This window comes from Leptonychotes weddellii, chromosome 4, assembly GCF_054177405.1.
Source record: "Leptonychotes weddellii isolate Sample4059 chromosome 4, ASM5417740v2, whole genome shotgun sequence".
NCBI classification, from domain to species: domain Eukaryota; kingdom Metazoa; phylum Chordata; class Mammalia; order Carnivora; family Phocidae; genus Leptonychotes; species Leptonychotes weddellii.
The window spans coordinates 101,045,743-101,062,599 of NC_138372.1; the positions used below are offsets into that span (position 1 = coordinate 101,045,743).

Genomic DNA, 16,857 nt, shown 5'->3' on the forward strand with positions numbered 1-16,857 from the left:
CATCGGGCTCCCTGCTCGGCGGGGAGTCTGCCTCTCCCTCTGACCCTCCCGACCCTCCCGCCTCTCATGTGCTCTCTCTCTCTCAAATAAATAAATAAAAATCTTTAAAAAAAATTAACTTCTCTGAGCCTTAATTTCCTCATCTGCAAAATTAAAATGCACTCAACACACATTTATTAAGGATGTTACATGGGCCAAGCTCTGTGGTGGGTGTTGAGGGTACAACTAAATTAAGAATGTCTACCTCAGAGGGTTTATGTTAGGATTTAAGAAGATGTATGTGAAGAACTTAGCAGAGTACCTAGCAAAGAGTAATTAAATAAATAGCTACTGATGCCTATGGAGGTCGTGCTGCTGGTGATGACAATGGAGGTGGTGAGGATGGAGGCGGTGATGGTGGTGGCAGAGGTGGTGAAGTGGTGGAGGGACAGTGGGGGGCGGTGGTGGAGGTGATAAGGACGGTAAAGGAGGTGAAGTGGGTGGTGACAAAAACCTTTCAGAATCTGCGACAGGGGAGGGAAATGCAGAGGAGGCAAGTCATGTGGGGCAGCACTGCAGTCCTGAACAAGTTGCCTCAAATGCATTTTCAATTTGTAAATCCCATTTTCTACTGACTTACCATGTGAAACTGGAGATCTTTCTTCCTCTAGGAAAAAAAAAAAACTTATTCCAGAACAAAACAAAATCACACCCAGGAGGGCACTAATTTTATATATTTAAGGGAAATGAGAAAAAAATCACAAAACCATTAATAATACTTCTGATCTAACGCACACCTCTACATACTCATACTGTGTAGCACTCTCTCTCTACCTACTCAGAACAGAGGTCATAGGCTACTGCCAAAACAGTCTAAATAGAATCCCCATCAGATCATTCTCCTGCCCCCAAATCTTCACAGCACCCGTTAATGCCTGATATCCTCCACCATAATGTCCCAAAGGCACCGCTTCCCTCCCCTAACCTCAGCAAAGGGCATCGCAGTCTAGCCACGAACATGGGCATCCTCATCCCTTACCTGCAGCCATTCCCTTGGTAACTTCTGTCAGTTTTACCTATCAAATCCTCCTTTTGTGGGTGGTTGAGTTTTGAGTCTTGCTATAATTGGCCTTCCCTCCTCCAATCTCCTGAATATAAAAAAGAAATTCCTTTAGAAAAACTTCACAATGTAGATTGGGAAGGTGAAGGTAGGGAGTAATCCTCAAAACCTACAGAAAAATGTCTTCAGAATATTCTTGGGTCATATCTCACATCTTGTGAGAATTCCAGACTAATCATCCATTCTTTCCCTACTCCAGCCTGAGCTGGCTCTTTTCAGAGTCTAGCTCCCTCTTCAACCTTCTCTTTCCTTTACTTCACTTCTCAGAGGTGTTTTGATTTTTGTATTTTTGAATTCCTATGCCCTTCCAGCTCTGCAAGAGGAAAGAATGTCCCTACAAGGCTTACCTTCTTCAAACACTGGGGGAGGGGAAGTCAGAACACTAAATTTACATCTAGTAATTTTATTCCTGAAACAGTATGGCGGTTCCTCAAAAAATTAAAAATAAAAATGCCACATGATCCAGTACTTCCACTACTGGGTATTTACCCACAGAAAACAAAAAACAGTAATTCAAAAAGATATCTGCAACCCCCATGTTTATTGCAGGATTGTTTACAATAGTCAAGATATGGAAACAACCCAAATGCCCATTGCTAGATGAATGGATAAAGAAGATGTGATGTGTATACATACAATAGAATGATTACTCAGCCGTAAAAAAATAATTAAATCCTGCCATTTGCAACAACATGAATGGATCTTGAGGATATTATGCTAAGAGAAATAAGTCAGACAAAGACAAATATTACATGATTTCACTTACATGCCAAATCTAAAGAACAAAACAAATGAACAAATAAAAGGCAGAATTAGACCTATAAATACAGAGAACAAACTGGTGGTTGCCAGAGGGGAGGGGGGTAAGGGATAGGCAGAATGACTGAAAGGGAGTGGGAGGTATAGGCTTCCAGTTATGGAATGAGTAAGTCACAGGGATAAAGGGACAGCACAGGGAATATGGTCAGTGGCATTATAATAGGGTTGTTGTGGTGACAGATGGTAACTACACATGTGTGCTGAGCTTACATAAGGTATAAAGTTGCTGAATCACTATGTTGTACACCTGAAACTAATGTAACACTGTGTATCAACTATACTTTAATTAGAATAAATGTAATTTTTTAAACTTTTTTTTTTTTAAAGATTTTATTTATTTATTTGACAGAGACAGAGATAGCGAGAGCAGGAACACAAGCAGCGGGAGGGGGAGAGGGAGAAGCAGGCTTCCCCCCTGAGGAGGGAGCCCGATGCGGGACTCGATCCCAGGACCCCGGGATCATGACCCGAGCCGAAGGCAGACGCTTAACGACTGAGCCACCCAGGCGCCCAGTAATTTTTTAAACTTAACAAAAAAAAATGAAACAAACAAAAAAAAATGAAACAAACAAAAAAAAATGATAGGCTTAAAAAGATAAATGAACAAATTCACACACACACACACAAACACACACACCACACAATTATTCTTGTCCCAAAACTAACATGGGGGCAACCCAGCATTTAATGCACTGTCAGTGCGCTTGACTGCATGCCTCACCCACAGGCTTGTTTTCCCTCCAAGTAGGAGAAAACCTCTGTAAGCAAAGGGCCTAGAGAATACTGCTAAACGAGTGAAAATTGTACCTTTCCCCAAACCAGTCCTCTGTGCTTGGTATAAACTGTTGGCTTTTAAAAATGAACATGCTGGTCAACCGAACGGAAAAGAATATAAAGAAATACAATAGTGGCAATGACTCAGGACCCAGAGTGGATTAGCACAGAGAGGGGAATACGAAGCAAGGGGGACGGAAACTTTGTAAAGTGAATCACAGGGCAAGTCTGTCATTTGAAAATGCTGTCAGATCAAATTTATAACTATGGATGTCACAGGGTGTCCTGGCTGGGTGGGAGCAGGACTTCAAATTCCTCCAGCCAGTGGGGACCATCACCACCATGTACCCTGTACGTTCAACCAACAGCGATTCACTAAGCACCTACTATATGTCCAGGACTGTTCTAAGGGCTGGGCCAGAGCAATGAACAAAAGAGACACAAATTTACTAAGCAAATAAACAACAAAGATGAACAAAACATATGTATTAAATTCAAGAAGGAGAAGAGCTTTAGAGAGCAGGGAAAGGAAACAGCCAGTGGGGTGAGTTGGTAAGAATAGGGGTAGAGGGGTTCAGTTTCGTTGGGTGGTCTGGGAAGACGTTCATGTGAGGATAACATTTCAGTCAGGAAATGAGGGAGCAACAGAGCCATCAAGATATCTAGGGATGATCCTAGCACCTCATGAGTAGGCCTGAACTGTGGCTCAGGCATGCCTGAACCACACGTGATGAACGTCAAGATCAACAGTAGAGAGAAGCCAGATTACAGAGACTGTGGTCCATGAGAAGAAGCCATCCTGAGGGAGGGAAGAGACTGACATGCAAACTGGAATTCAAACAGGAGAACCCGTGAAGCATTGCGACTATTTCAGATCCTGCCTGGTGACTAGCCAGACCTATGCTGGAGGATGAGTGTGCCTGGAATGACAGTATTTTCTATTATTCTGGAATTCAAGCAAACTTGAGGAAATAGACCAAGAAACTAAGCCTATGAAACTAAATTTATGAAGACCTTTTACCAAATTACTGAAAATGGTGAGATGCTTATGGAAGTAGAAAAGTATGCCAAATATACAGAATATGAATACCTATAATATGTACATATACAGAAAATGGGCACAAACGAAAATAAAATGGTAAACAGAATTTCTAACTCTTAGTACGGTTTTAAGGGACTCATACATCCACAACTTCAAAAAGGAAATGATGTATCACTTGGCAAATTACAAACACAAAAAGACAGAGACTCTGGGGAGCAGAGCAGGATTTTCCCTCCTAACTGACACCAGACATAGTCACCTAAGGAAACAGGTTCTAGTCTAACATTTTATTTAATTCATCTAGTGGTAACTGTACGTCTTTTGATAGTGTAATGGTTTGATAATCAGTTTGGCTTTCAGATAAATTATATTGATTTACCAGTTTTGAACAGCATCTGCTATTACCTTGTACGAACAATGAATATGCCCCCTTATCTTTCCTCTGATTTTCTCCTGTCCTCTGAACTCTCCATGTTTATTAATAATTGTATTATGTTTTTTTTAAAGGTTTTATGTATTTTTTTTTTTAGATTTTATTTGAGAGAGAGAATGAGAGAGAGAGAGAGAGAGCACATGAGAGCGGGGAGGGTCAGAGGGAGAAGCAGACTCCCTGCCGAGCAGGGAGCCCGATGCGGGACTCGATCCAGGGACTCCAGGATCATGACCTGAGCCGAAGGCAGTCGCTTAACCAACTGAGCCACCCAGGCGCCCCAATAATTGTATTATGTTGATCTAAGTTTAAAGCACCTCTATTTCTGTGAACTCCATTTTCACAGGGGGTTCATCTTCACTCTCTTTAAAGGGATGCTCACCTCTATCCCTTCACTCCCAGCTGAACAGCTGACCTTTATAACCAGATATTCTTCATGAACAGCTTAAAGGAACTAATTTCCCTAGTTCATGAAACTTTAAAGTGTTTATTTGTTATATGTATTATGTGAATAACAACATGGCTAGGTATTTAAATTCTTGAGTTCTACTTTCCCTAAAACTTTCTTTATTGCCTTTTCCTTGAATCATACTACAAAGAAGTCCAAGGACAGTCTAATTTTATTTTATGTATATATTTGTTCTTTCTTTATTGCAGGAAATTTTTCTCCTATCATACACACACACACACACACACATATATATGACAGCATTATTCCAATTTTGTGTCAGCACTGCCTGCCCTCCATTTTAATTTTATTTGGCTAATTACTTCTGTCTCCCCCCTCTTTTTTCTGCATTCAAAGGAATTGTGTCAAATATCTCCTCTGTCACCCATCTGGTTTTCAAATAAATTGCTATTCTGTTTCTTGATTATTCTAATGTATTTATCAGTTCTTTGGTGGTATTTTTAGATCTTCAATTTGTTTTTAACACCAGAATCTGTTTCCATTAATTATGTGTATTTGTTAATCGATTTTGTTTCATTGAATAATGATCTATTTAAGTTTTTTTTATTTTACTCAAAAAATTAAAAACTATATACGTATCAAAATTACACATTTACATAGTCTGGATAATGTCAGAAAAGGTTTCATTTTTTTTTTTAATAAAAGTGCCTTCTGTCCATTCTTCCCCCTCTTCAGATGTAGCTATTTTTCCTTCTACTTAACTCTTTTGTTTTTTTACCTACATGTTTTTAAATCATATGCTTGAACTGATTTTATTTTCATCCATTAACTATGGAAAATCCACTTTGGATTTAAGATTTAGCTTTCCTTTCCCCTCTTCCACCCAGTACATGCAAGATCCTACCCCCATCCTCTGAGATAATTTTACCATAATTTTTCCCATAATTGTCCATTCATAATTCTGAATGGTCATACTAATGTCATAATTCAGGGTTGAGAATACAGCAATTATGATTGGTTTACCTGTTTACTCAACTTTGTGTTTTCCTGGAGAAGCAGAATAGAATAGTGGCTAAGTGCATACGTTGAGTATTAAATGTCAACTACAACACTCACTGGCTTTGAAATGTTGTTTCAGTTACTTAACCTACTTGTGCTTCTGTTTCCTCGTATGTAAAATTCGGACAACAGCAGCTACCACAGAACAAGTTCACAGAGATGAAATGTTTAGAGGAGTCCCTTGCACATGCTAGCTGTGATTGTGCATTACTATCAGGGATGGACTTCCTGAATGCTTTGAAGCTTTAAGCTTCAAGGCTCCTCACCTTTAAAGGCCCAGGAAAGCCCCCGGAAAGATCCTGGTGATGCGTTCATATGCTTATATGTTTTTTGTAAAATTTGAAAAAATAAGGGGGTGCCTCGTTGGCTCAGTCAGTTAAGCATCTGATTCGGCTCAGGTCATGATCTCAGGATCCTGGAATAGAGTCCCACATCAGGCTCCATGCTCAGCAGGGAGTCTGCTTCTCCCTCTTCCTCTGTGATCTCTCTCACTCTCTCTCAAATAAATAAATAAAAATCTTTTAAAAATTTTTGAAAAAATAAAATAGTGTAACCGTAATTGATTAGCACCATCATCTCTGACACTCCAACTTCCCTCCCATCTCACTTCCTCCCCACACGAGAGTTTTTATTTTGCTATCATGTTTTTTATTTTCCAGAGTTCTCTTGTTCTCTAAATGTCTTGTTTCATAATTGTATCTCTGGAAATATTAGTAATAGTCTATTTTTTTTAAGTTTCTTGTCTCTTTGTTACTTCCATCTCCTCTAAGCTGCTTGCTCCGTTTGCTAGTTTTGCTTAGGGGCTTTCTTCATTTCTTTCTTAGCTGTTGATATTTAAGACTGAGGGACTGAAGGGCTGAGTGGGGCTTGTTAAACTGTGAGCTGCGGGGCAGCTGGTGCTCCATTGTCAGTATCCACAGGATCTTTCTTCTCTAGCTCTTCAGCTGGTCCCATATCTTTCTGGATCTGAAAGGCCTGACTGCTAGTATTGTAGGAGCTAAGTGAGAGAAGATAGTGTCTCAGCCTCCAGAATGCAAATATCCACTTGATCTACTTGACTTCAATGTATACAAACTCAAGTGCAACTTGGGTCCTTTGTGAGAGAGATCCTTTTGCATTATCAGCTTCAAAAAATAAACCCCATTAGGGGCGCCTGGGTGGCTCAGTCGTTAAGCGTCTGCCTTCGGCTCAGGTCATGATCCCAGGGTCCTGGGATTGAGCCCCGCGTCGGGCTCCCTGCTCTGCGGGAAGCCTGCTTCTCCCTCTCCTGCTTCTCCCTCTCCCACTCCCCCTGCTTGTGTTCCCTCTCTCACTGTGTCTCTCTCTGTCAAATAAATAAATAAAAGTCTTTAAAAAAAAAAAGAAAAAAGAAAAAAGAAACCCCATTAGGGGTTAGTCTCCAGGCTGTACAGCTTGAAAGAAGGAATACTGGAGGTACCACTCTATTATATAGGCTTGCAATTGGAGCCCCTTATTTAAGCTCTCCTCTTTCATTCTCCACTTGTAAAATCACCAAGCACTCCCAATTTCTGAGCCTTTGAAGGATTTTGCTTTAGGTGAGCTCTCAACTTTTCACCCACTGGTTTAGAATTTAGATTTGAGGGGAATTTATCACATTATTCACCTCGGACTCATCTATGTCCTAGATTCTAAAAATTTTTAAATTTCTCATTATTTCAGTGGGGGTCTGAAGGAAAGCAAAAGTAGATGTATGTGTACAAGTCACCACCTTTGCCCAGAAACCCTCCAGAATGGATTTCAGAAATACCTCATTTCTTACGTGTTATATTCCACGTTAGTCCACTTCTCTTTCCTTCCCATCCTATCTCATTCTCTCTTTCCTCTTCTCCTTTTTGTAATATTTTGCTTGGTCATCACAGCATTTCCTTTCATTGTATATTTATTGAACTATATGGTGTTCTCAAGATCTTTTGTGTTTTTAAGATAGTTTGGATAAATTCTCCTCTACTTACCATGCACCCTACTGTCTCTGACACCTGCCTATCTGTCCCCAGAGCTTAGGTTCCATAGTTGGTTATTTCTTATTCTAGTGCTTTTGTTTGACTCAGCAGCATTAGGGAGGGGTTGGAAGGAGTTGTCCCCTAGGTCTGGGCACGCATGGCTGGTGGAGTAGGATTCTATATTTAAAAATCCTGAATCAATGTTTGGTCTGCATCCTGAGAGGCACACTGCATCATTCCCCCTAGTTCAGTGCAGCCTCAAGATACACAGTCCACTCCAGGCATTCCCTTGCCCCATTTCAGGCTTTTGCCCCAGGCACCTTCCTCATCAGTGGGAAATTAAGATGGGAAAATGCATGGGTTGAGGAGCTGGGTTGTTAGTGTATAGCAAGGGAGAAGGACTTCACGTGGGGATCCTCTGTCCTTCATCCCTTGGACTCCTGCTACCTAAAGAATTGTTTCTTCTTTTTACTTTTGTCTTCCATTCTGCTAAATCTCTATTATTTGCTAAGATAAAGATTAGCTTTGGATGATTCTAATCTTTCTGCCTTCCTTCCGATTTTTCTTTTCAGCCTAGAAAAAGCATTGAAGTTCAGTTCTCAAGAGTCATCCACATCTTTCCTATGGCATTTATACACCCATTAAGACTTCTCTCCAAGCTGGGCAAAGGTAAAAAGATTTTTCAGATTTTCATTCACTACCTCTCCTTGCTCAAATGCTAGAGTGAGATGGAGTCTTGTTTCTTTCCCTGCTTTCTGGTTTCTTTTTTTAAAAGATTTTATTTATTTATTTGAGAGAGTGTGTGAGAGAGAGAGCACGAGCAAGGGGGAGGGGCAGAGGAAGAGGGAGAAGCAGACTCCCCACTGAGCAGGGAGCCCTAAGCGGGGCTCCATCCCAGGATTCCAGGATCATTATCTGAGCCAAAGGCAGATGCTTAACCAACTGAGCCACCCAGGCACCCCTCCTGCTTTCTAGTTTCAAAGTTTAAAAACTAACCATAAGGTTGTGTATGATTTCTTCTGGGTTTTTTTTTCTTTTAAGATTTTTTTTTATTATGTTATGTTAATCACCATACATTACATCATTAGTTTTTGATGTAGTGTTCCATGATTCATTGTTTGTGCATAACACCCAGTGCTCCATGCAGAACGTGCCCTCTTTAATACCCATCACCAGGCTAACCCATCCTCCCACCCCCTAAAAACCATCCATAAGGTTGTGTATGATTTCTTCTGTTTTTTTTTTAAGCTTATTTTTTTTTTGTATTTTTTATGCTTCATTCTATTATCTTACTTTGAACAGCCCCAAGATACTTTAAGGATTAATTTTTTAATATTTTCTTCCTGAAAATGTTACCAACTGGTTTTTTGCTACTCAGTTTCCTCATCTATAAAATGTGGACATAATAGCATGTACATAATGGAAATGTTGTGAGGATCTAATGAAATAAGTACTATAAGACACTGCATGTGATCCTAAACTAACAGTAAAACTACACACTACACTAGAGTCTAAGTGCAGGAGATACTGTGTCTGTCTAGACTAATAGTAAACCACTCAATAAAGGAGCTCAAAAAGAAAAGCACAACCATCTGGCAACCATCATAATGATAATTGATATAGGCAAGAATCATCAATACATGAAAACTAGTGAGATAAAAATCGGATAAGAAACAGAATCATAGTCTCCTGAGCTATTAATACTTAAAAAGGGAAAAATAGTAACTCTGTTATGAAGAACTTTGACAGATACCACCTTAGCCAACTGAACAAACCAGTAATGAGACCAATTAATATTCATGCCTCCTGACATGATACACTAAGAAGAACACAATATCATTTCCATGATGTTCCTGCCAAAAATGGGTAACTTGAATCAAATCATGAGGAAACATCAGACAAACCCAAACTGAGGTACATTTTGCAGCATAATTGGCCTCTACTCCTCCAACATGTCAGGGTTACGACCGATATAGACTGAGGAAATATTCTTGATTAAAAGACTAAAGACATATGACAAATACAATACATAATCCTGGATTGAATTCTGGATAACATTTTTTTAAGATTTTATTTATTTATTTGACAGAGAGTGAGCACGAGAGAGTGGCAGAGGCAGAGGGAGAAGCAGGCTCCCTGCTGAGCAAGGAGCCGGATGCAGGACTCGATCCCAGAACCCTGGGATCATGACCTGAGCCGAAGGCAGATGCTTAACCAACTGAGCCACCGAGGCGTCCCAGAATTCTGGATAATTTTTTTTTTTTGCCATCATGGACATTTTTGGGATAACTGTCAAATTTGAAATAAGTGTATAGAGTCTATCACTGTTGATGTCATGACTTGGATATAGCATTGTGCAAAGTTAAGATGATGTGTATGTGTTTAAGAATATACACTATGGTACTTAGCAAAAAAGGGGCGTCACATCAGCTCTTATCACAACATCTTGTCACAAACATTTCATGAAAAAATAATATGTAATATATATGTGTATGTGTTTGTGTGTATATATACACAAAATACAGAAAGAGACAGAGAAAGCAAACTCAGCAAAATGTTAACAATTAGAAAATCTTGGTGAAGGGTATTCTGGAATTCTTTGACATTTACAACTTTAGTACTTACAACTTTTTCTGAGTTTAACATCATTTCAAAAAAAGTTATGAAGCATCAGTACTAAAGCATAACCTCCCTAGAGACAAGTCTGTTTCTGAAGCAGCAGTGAGGAAAGCTATGGTTTGGGATTTAAATTCCAACTCCAACACTTACTAGTTTTAGGATTTTGAAAAATTTCCCTTACTTCTCTGAAAGGCTCAGTTTCATTACCTGTACAATGGACATAATAATAATAATAACCTCGAAGGGCTCTCGAGAGAATTCAGTGAAAGAACACATTCAGATGAGACCAATGCCTGACATATTAGAGGGCTCAGACACTTGTCAGAAAGAATGAATAACCATTCACTGCAGAGATGAAAGGAATTCAGGCATTTGCAAGCCCATGAAGCAAATATTCTGATCATTCCTCTTCTGGTTTCATAGCATCCTAACATTTAAGAGATGCAGAGCAGGTGATGTGAGGGACACAGAAGGAAGAAAAGGAAGATGAAACAAGGTACGATCCCTAAAGGTCATCATTTTGTTTTCATCAACCCACCTGAGTGGAAGACACTAAGCGGAGCAGTGGAACGAGGGGCCAGCCAGCTCCATTTTCCCCTCATTGTCCCACATTTTGAGAACTTCTACTCATCCTTTGATATTTATACCACTTTTCTCTATTTTCCATTGACATAATGAATACCAACTTATGTTTAATTTTTAATAAAAGTTAAAAGCAAAGCAAAGCTCAAGAAATCTTACTGATACGCTTAAATGCCTAGACTCTTTTCTATAAGATACAAAGTATAAGTGTGTACATATTTAAAAAAAAAAAAAAGGTTTCTTCAGGATCTTCCAAGTACTGAAAACAACATGTAACCTATAACTTTATCTTACCTGTTCCAGACCCAGTTACTATTTTACTAGTTGATATATTACTGCTTCAAAACCACAACATTGTTTATGCCTTTTGAACAAGCTGATAAAAGAAACATTTGCTTAAGGTTCCCATCAATGAATGCAGAGCTTAGACTAGCCTTTAGTTTATACAAACGTTCTGCTTATTAATTCAGAATATTCATTCAGTTATTGAAATATGACAAAACTGTCCAGTGAGAGACTGATTCGCTATTATACATATTAGCTTTGCACAAAAATCCTTTGGCTCACAAACAACTGCCCCCCGTCTAAGGATTTATAGACCTCTTTGAATTTTTTAAACTGCAACTTAGGTTGCAGTTTAAATTATCAAAATAAGTTCCTTCTGATTAGGAGCTCTCCAGCTAGATTTCAGCTTCAGAAATTCTAAAACAACCTATGTTCAGTCCAGTCCATGCCAACATCCACAGCATCCTTTTTAATTAAAAGCCAGTGATATGACTCAATGCTACCTGTTTCATTGATCCTGTTATATTCCTCTTTTGGTCAGAGTTCTCTTTTCCGGATTTAAACTTTTATGAAAACAAATAGCAAATATTTATTCAAATTGATCACCATTATTTCACACCCTGAAAACTACATTTCCTACTATAAAATTACATTTATCTACATTAATTTTAACAAACCAAGGATTAATCGAAGTGATAATCACAGTGGTAACTGTAGCTGGTAGAAGGGCTGGTAGCTAAAGTGACTTTACATATTTACACACACATATATATACATATAATATAGACACATATATACATATATAGTTTCATATGCATATATATTTACATACTTTCATATATATAATCCTTACTAAAATTACTTACAGACTCCAAACAAAAAATTTTTAAAAATCTGCTTACTTGGACACATTTCAATGGGATGTTCATGTCCCAATGAGTGTATGGAACAGAATAAAATATAACAATACTGGAAAAAAGGAATGGTGGGGATGGGGAAAAGGGTGGCCAGCTCTGCTTTTATGCCCAGATATAGATGACAGATGATTGTTGAGGCTCTCTAGACTTTGAGTTCAATGTGGAGCCAACAGGGAGACCTCTGCAGAAGCCCAGTACTTAGAGAGCAATCTGCTCTGACTTAAATAGTTCCACCAGTGGGGTTTGCAGACTATATATTATATTGCCTTATTTGTCAATTGATCCCGTCAGTAGTCAATCAGGTATGAAAACAAGAGCCAAGGTAAAGAAAAAAAATGACATTCTAACTGTTCTGTCTACTTGTCACCCTGAAAAGCTTTAGAGGAGGTGAAATGTTCTATTTTAAATAAAACACAGAATGTAATCAACATTAAACAGGAACCTTTTACAGACCACAGAATCAATGATTCCAATTTCTCCCTCCCTCTCTGCTCTCTGGAACAATTCAGGTGGTAATTATAAAACCCTCCCTCTAAGCAAAGTGGGACAAGACCCTCTAAAAAGTAAAGTAAATAAATAAAATCTTAAAATATATATATTAAAAAAAAGACCCTCTACTCATGGCTTCAGGTTGGGTTAAAGTGAAACTCGATCTAACACAGAGACCCTCTAAGGTCAGTGTGCATGGGTCAGCTGGGATCCCAAGACACCACTGACAGATTCAGAGCTGGTAGTTCCCTGGTGGACCAGTAATCTGTACTTGAAGAAGTTGTTGGGGTGACTTAGGGTAAGAGTTTGGGGCTCTACCTTCAGGTGTCTGCCCAGGAACTGTGAGGAGGAGTGAAGCAGAACCCAGAACACAGGATGTTGATATGATCTTCCACCCAAAATTAATATGAAAGCTTGACAAAGCCAACCTGCCGGCAGCCAACTCTTAACATCCAAGTGGGTATTTTTGTGAAATCCATCCATCTCTTCACCAAACCATTCACATTAGCCTATTACATGAAGTCTTTGGTGTTCTTCCTTTTGCTATACACATTACTCATACTGGGAAGTGAAATGAGCTGAGAGTTCAAGGGCACTTTTGACTGGAACCAGATGAATTGTTGCAGTTGCCTGGGAAACCTTTGAAGACAACAATACTTGATATGTCAAATATCTGAAGTCAATTTGAGCCAAAGTCATTTAGAAGGTAAATCCAAGAAAGCTAATAGCATAAGAGGGACACTTGGCTTGCAAAAGTAGTTCCAATTTGTTATGTGCTCATGAACTTTTGAAAAGAGGAAAGTGTTTTATAATCTTAATTAGCCTATAAGAATAATAATCTTAAATGCTAACTTTCAAATTACAGGATTCAGCATAAAGACATTTAGAGTCCCTAAACATTTATGCATAGACAATTAAACTAGGTTTTTATAACAGCCTTGTAACAAAATATAACACATTTTCATAAAATTGTCCCTCTAAGTTCTTTGGACTCTGTTCCAGTCTAATATGTCTTCCCTCCCTCCCCCTGCCCAGATTTCCAGTGTAAAACGTATGTCAAATACTGAGTAGCACATTGGGGTTTTTTTTATAAAATGTAAAATGTTTGCTGTAGTAAGTTTAAGGGGAAAAAATTTAACAAACAGAACGATGTGCTATTAGGTTTTTTTGCTTGTTTGTTTTTTATAGGCTACTGACATAACATGTTTGTTTTTTACACAGTGTGCTATTATTTTGCAATGAGGAAATGTGGATTGAATGGGAATCTTTCTAAGTTGTATTTTGCTTCAAATGCTGAGTTTGGTAAGGGTTGCTGCATGAATCTAAATTTATAATTTTTCCAATATTTTTCAACAGAAAATCACCCTGAAAAGCCTTATAATGAAAATTTGCGCACATGGCTGGTATTTGCATTCACATAGTCTTTTTGTGATAAAATAAATCAAAAGGAAAATCAAAGTGCAAACTCCAGAGAGCGGAGAGGGAGGGAGAAATTGGAATCATTGATTCTGTGGTCTGTAAAAGGTTCCTGTTTAATCAAAAGGAAATCAAAAGGAAAAGCAAAGTGCCTCGGAGGTCCACAAGGAAATCAAATTTTTTCCTCACACACCAACACTTTCATGATGAGAAACTTATTTAGGGATTCACATGTTTGAGGCTTTTTAAAAATTAGTTTAGAGGTCTATGATTTGGGTGGGAGGCTCTGTCCCAAAAGTACTACTTGTATGCAGATTTTTTTCACTTTAGATTTTTAGATATTTGGAAATGCCTCTGAGTTCATTGCTCTGCGCTGCCCTCTGCTGGTGATTTCCTATAAATGGTTTCAGGAAACAATCCAGCAAAGCTGTAGCTTCTACCAGCCCACATCGCTACCCAATTTCATAAATTCATTGTTCAAGGGGCTCTATTTCTTACACAGTGATGGACATAGCTGTACTTTAATTTAAAATGTTTAAATAAATAATTACGGTAAAACTTTTTTTAAGTTCAGAATCTCGATTTAATTTTTATTTCATGCTGGCGATGAAGCTTTTCCCCGAGAATAACTCATATAATCACAAATTAATGACACTATTTCACCTAAAAAGTTTAGCAATAAAGTAAGGAAAACAATATGTTACTTTGAGTTTATTTAATCTGGGATGACTTTAGAAGGAATGGTACAATGTTAAAAAGCAGCTACCTTAACATGGCTATATTATAGGAGAAGAATCACTTCTTTTGCATTACTCATTCAAAGTTGATCTAAAAGGAACCATGCTAGTTAATTTGACAGCAATTTATCTGAAATAGTGAGACAGATCAAGGCTCCAAGTTGTGTGCAACCAAATGCATCCCACCAACTGTTAGAAAATCAGAAGCTCTCCCTCCATTGCAATGCTTACTCCAACGTAACTTCTACTCAGTTGTAACTGCTTAATTTTATACACAATCATGAACATAAAACTGCCACAGTCCTGAGAACTAACAGATTGATTTCTGTGCCTGCTGGAAAGACAGTCTTGTTACAGTGCTAATGGTATGTGTCTATAACCTACCAACAAATAAATTAGCTATGCTTTGCTGCAAAAACTCATCCAGAATCCCAAATACTACATAGTGACCAATGCAATCTTTGTCCCACTGAACTTCATTGAAAGTACCCACTCGGGAGTTCTAAATGATGTTCATTTTTAGTGACCTAACGTAGCTGGAGATTTAAAACAATCTTAATGCTCAAAGGAAGCACCATAAAGTTTGTGTCCTCAGCGCCTGTCTTCCAGTAAAGAGACATACAGCATACATATGTTGCAGGTCTCCTATAGCGACAAACAAACGGCTCCAGCATTCAACATGTCTTCGTATTTGATGCTTATTATATGTAAGCAACAGATGTACTTCTCATCTGAGCACCATAAAAGTGATTTTTTTAAGAATCCTAAATAGAAAATGAGTCAGTCCCAGTGCAAATATAAACCTAAAAGAATTCCATACTGTACAAGTAACATTTGCTCTATGAAACACATTGACGTTTTAGCGTAAGTGCCTGTCAAATGCAATAATCTGTCCTCCCCCTGCCCCCCGCACACGTTCCCCACGGCTCTTCAGAGGGCATTAGAAACAACCCCTGGTGACCACCCATTGTCACAGTGGACCCAGGGCTACCATGCCCATGCCTGAAAGAGGGAGGGGCAAAAGGTGGGCCCTCCTAACCCCCACCCCATCCATCCTGCCTCAGTGGTTCGTGTTTTTCTCCCAAAGTTCAACCCAGTGTGACGTAATGAAATAACCTGAATCTACTTTTTTACAATATTTTTTTTTCTTACCTTAACCTGGTGAATCTCTACAGATGTGTAGAAAGTTATCTTTTCCGGGATATATTCCAAAATGCTCTTATGCTATTTCTCTTAGGATTTCTCCACACTGCCTCATTCAGAAATGTTATTGCTTTCTAAAGGAGAAAAAGAAAATGTGCACATGAAAATTATCATAAGAAAATCACTGATTTCTAATCAAATCTAAACAAATGCCAAGCCAATGTGAATAGCACCTTCCAAAGCTCTAGGAGGCATTGGTTTTTGTGTAGCATGTAGAAATCTTCTCTCTCCATGTAGCTTTATTAGATGCTATGTTTTCCAAGATGTAAAATATTCACAGTTATCTCAATAATTTTTTTCTCCTTACCTCTAGTATTCCAGTGAGGTCACATTCTGTTAAAAACATCCTGCCCTTCTCCCTACAAAAAGGTTCCATAGAATCAGAATGCAGAAGCGCTGCAACTTGCTAACTTTGCTCTGTGTTATTTACCAACCGCACAAAGAAAATGCTGTCTATTCAGAACTCATTTCAAAACTCTTTTCACTGAGAGCGAGCGAACAAGCGGGCTCATGTCCCGAGCTTCAGTCACATCTCCAGCGGCCGGTGCTGGCTGCGGGGCCGGCGCCGCGTGGCACGGCCCCCGCTGCTTCCCTACAAGGGTCTGTTGTGCACCGTGGGTGCCGGCCACACAGAGGGGTGGGAGTAAATAAAGTGTGGGGGGGTGGGGGGGTGTCCTTTCTCGCCCCAAGTTTCTTTGCTTGTTTGTCCCAAATTTCTGTCAGGGGGCTGCCGTCTTCCCCAAGGCTTCCTGATCCTGACATCGAGGTTACAAATATAGAATCAGCTCCCCTAACCTGAGTTTGAGGCTTGACCTCATTACTGAGTTGCTTTGACAACTCATTTAGGCAAGTTATTTAAACCACCTGCAATTCAGTTTCTTTTTGTTTTCTGATCATGGTGATTGTGCCTATTTCATTAGGTGTGAGGAGTAAGTGAAATCATTCTGGAGAAGTGCTATTACACTACCTGGAACCTACAGGTAAGGGATCTTCCTACAAAAGTCTTTCTCAGTCCA

General features: G+C 39.0%; 1 long non-coding RNA gene across 4 annotated transcripts in view; it reads right to left on the reverse strand.

The window, feature by feature from the left end:
- LOC115941338 (uncharacterized) overlaps positions 1 to 16,345 on the reverse strand; it is a 166,098-nt gene extending 149,753 nt beyond the window's left edge. For 3 of the 4 annotated variants that reach the window (XR_014144168.1, XR_014144167.1, XR_014144169.1), the window contains exons 1-2: positions 16,149 to 16,345; positions 15,791 to 15,915 (exon numbers count right to left, since the gene is read on the reverse strand). This is a non-coding gene — a long non-coding RNA (uncharacterized LOC115941338). Of the gene's footprint in view, positions 1 to 14,002; positions 15,916 to 16,148 lie in introns of those variants that run through there. The other variant, XR_004076102.2, reaches the window with a different exon arrangement.
- Between the last annotated feature and the right edge of the window lie 512 nt (positions 16,346 to 16,857).